This window comes from Choristoneura fumiferana, chromosome 17 (assembly GCF_025370935.1).
Source record: "Choristoneura fumiferana chromosome 17, NRCan_CFum_1, whole genome shotgun sequence".
In the NCBI taxonomy this organism is placed as follows: domain Eukaryota; kingdom Metazoa; phylum Arthropoda; class Insecta; order Lepidoptera; family Tortricidae; genus Choristoneura; species Choristoneura fumiferana.
The window spans coordinates 12,599,393-12,602,453 of NC_133488.1; the positions used below are offsets into that span (position 1 = coordinate 12,599,393).

Sequence of the window (3,061 nt, forward strand, 5' to 3'; positions counted from 1 at the left end):
ACGGCAAAACCAAAGAGTATAAGTACCTATGGCAAAACCTACTAGACACTGGCAAAATTCTCCTCCAATGGACAGAGCCATATTTTTCTAAAAAACGAACGAACTTAATTTGGTCCTGGGTCGAGCATTAACAGGCCGAGCAAAAATTTGGACATCCTAATAATGCACGACCTAATATTGTACGACTTGATAATTCTAATCTAAAATGAGTTCGTATTATCTTATCAGGTTGTACAGTGATGGCTGAGCAGTACAGGGTCGAGCATTACAGGTCCCCAAGGGAAAGAAAGAAAAGGTTACCCCCAAATTTGGACCAATTTGGACCAATTATTCATGCGTGTGTCGTGTTCAAAGAGTATTGTGATGTATCGTGTTTCTAAACTATTTAAATAAATGTTTTTTGTAAATTTAACATTAAAACCATAAGTGTGTGAAATTTATATTCGCACTTATTTAACTGACGAAGTAAAATCAATTTGCTTTGGAACTAAGACTTAAGTATTCTATTTTGTGACTTACCTACTTCGAAAATCTAGCAGAAACGCTGGGCTCTATTCTTGTATCTTGTATCACTACTTAAAATGGGTAAAACATCGAAGGATAAACGGGATATATACTATAGGTTAGCCAAGGAAGAAGGTTGGCGCGCCAGGAGTGCATTTAAATTATTACAAATCAATGAAGAACACAATATATTTGAAGGTGTGCTACGCGCTGTCGACTTATGCGCGGCTCCAGGCAGTTGGAGCCAAGTACTGACCAAGAAGCTGAGGCAAAATACTCAAAACGACGACGACGTGAAGATAGTAGCTGTTGATTTACAAGCTATGGCTGCTCTACCTGGTGTCAAACAAATACAAGGTGACATAACCAAAGTATCCACTGCAAATGAAATTATCAAAGAATTCGAAGGGTTAAAGGCGGACTTAGTTGTGTGTGATGGAGCACCAGATGTAACTGGCCTACATGATATTGACGAATATGTTCAATCACAACTTCTATTGGCTGCTTTGAACATAACAACACATGTCCTTAAGGATGGTGGTGTATTTGTTGCCAAAATATTCAGAGGAAAAGATGTTTCACTCTTGTATTCACAGCTTAAACAGTTTTTCAAGTTTGTTACAATTAGTAAGCCACGAAGCTCGAGGACATCTAGTATAGAAGCATTTGTTATTTGTCAACAATACCAACCACTGATGGTTATATACCCACCATGGTCAACCCATTACTAGATCATAAATATTGTGACTTTAATGAGTTCATAGGCCCTAATAGATTTATAGTGCCTTTTAATGCCTGCGGAGACTTGAGTGCATATGACTCTGATACCTCATATCCCCTGCTGTTAGAAGGACAAACGTCATATGAATACAAAGAACCAATTCAAGCACCCATTGACCCCCCCTACAGAGAAGTTTTGGACATGACAAAGAACTTAAAATTGTAATAGTGCTGCTTCCATGAAAACATACATTTCTATTTAGTTTCATTTTAATAAAGTTGAATAGTAATAAAATTCATTTTTTTCTTTTTGTAATTAACAACAAGGACCATATATAGTAAGGACAATCACCATACTAAAAAATTTCCACCGGAACAAAGCCAAAATCCAGGATTATGACTAGATGTTGCTGAGATTTTTACTACATTATGACTAGATAGCATTAAACGCAAATAGCAGTGCATAATCCAGGGAAACGGTGCTGAGAATTTTCCAACATTATTATATTTAAAGGGCAAATACCTTAGCTGTCAAAAAACCACTGATATCTAAGCAGTCAACATAGCAAATACTTATTGTATTTATTGCTCAGAAGAATAACACAGGTTGTTATTGTTCTGAGATTTATTGTTTTCATTCTTGTATGCCAACATACTGTATTGGTTCAAGACATGGTTAGTACTATTATATATTGTCTGTGACATGGTTGCTTTTTTGATCGAGCTAAGTACCTAAAAAGCGAGATGCCAATAAAAGGGGTGTAATTAATGTACGAATAGTACACGCTTAAATAATGCACTGCCTAATTCGTGCACCTCGTACCGAACTGCAGACGAAGCAGGGGAACCAATAATGTACGACGTGATAATCCGAAGCATTATGTCTTCCGATTATCATGCCTTTGTGGGCGGTGGTGATCTCTTACCATCAGGAGACCCACTTGCTTGTTTGCCATCCAGTCGAATAAAAAAAAAAAAAAAATGAAGGGAGCGGCGAGTGAGGCTGCTCGCACACCCTCGCCCTTCAACCTAACCCAGCCGGGTTGGAGGGAAACAATAATGTACAACTCGGAATGTACGCGCAATAATGTACATTATCATTTATCATGGTCGCGCATTATCTCTGCGTACAAAATATTGCGCGCGCTGTAATGTACGACGTGATAATCTGAATCCAATCGATTCGAATGAATAGACATTTGTCGCCGCGGATCGAGCGAGCGTAGCGAGCGAGATCGATATAGCCGGAGCAGATCCGACCCGGCCGGGTTAGGTTGAAGGGCGAGGGCGGCAGTCTTGCTCGCTAGGTATTTTTTTATTTCAATCACGGAAATCGTAAGGCATGATGATCGGAAGACATAATGCTTCGGATTATCACGTCGTACATTATTGCGCGTAAGAATGAAAGAAAGAAAACATTTATTCGTGACATGACATGACGTGACGTGACATGGATAAGAATATTAATAAAAATAAAATGAAATAAAAAATAGTTATGCATGTCACGAAATGGTCCCAAATCAGCAATCTGCCGGTCTTGCGAACGGCGCTGACACTTACTATTTATTAGGAGAGCGAGAGGGACGGTACGATACGAACTTCGAGTTACATTAAAAAAAAAATACAGTTAAGTGAGACCGATACAATTTTTAGTAAAAAAAATACTTACATAAAATGCGTACATTATTGGTTCCCTGCTAGTTGGTAGGTACGGGGTGCAAGCACGGATTATCAGGCCGTGCATTAACAAGTGTACATTAACTACACTCGGGTCGGATCTGCTCCAACTATATATAGAGCTCTGTCTGCACAGGTCAGGCCATTCTTGAGTGATGCT

The 3,061-nt window shown here is 38.9% G+C and overlaps 1 pseudogene; it reads left to right on the forward strand.

Annotated features, from left to right (window-relative positions):
- Positions 1 to 222: 222 nt before the first annotated feature.
- LOC141436845 (tRNA (cytidine(32)/guanosine(34)-2'-O)-methyltransferase pseudogene) lies at positions 223 to 1,523 on the forward strand (annotated as a pseudogene).
- The last annotated feature ends 1,538 nt before the right edge of the window (positions 1,524 to 3,061 follow it).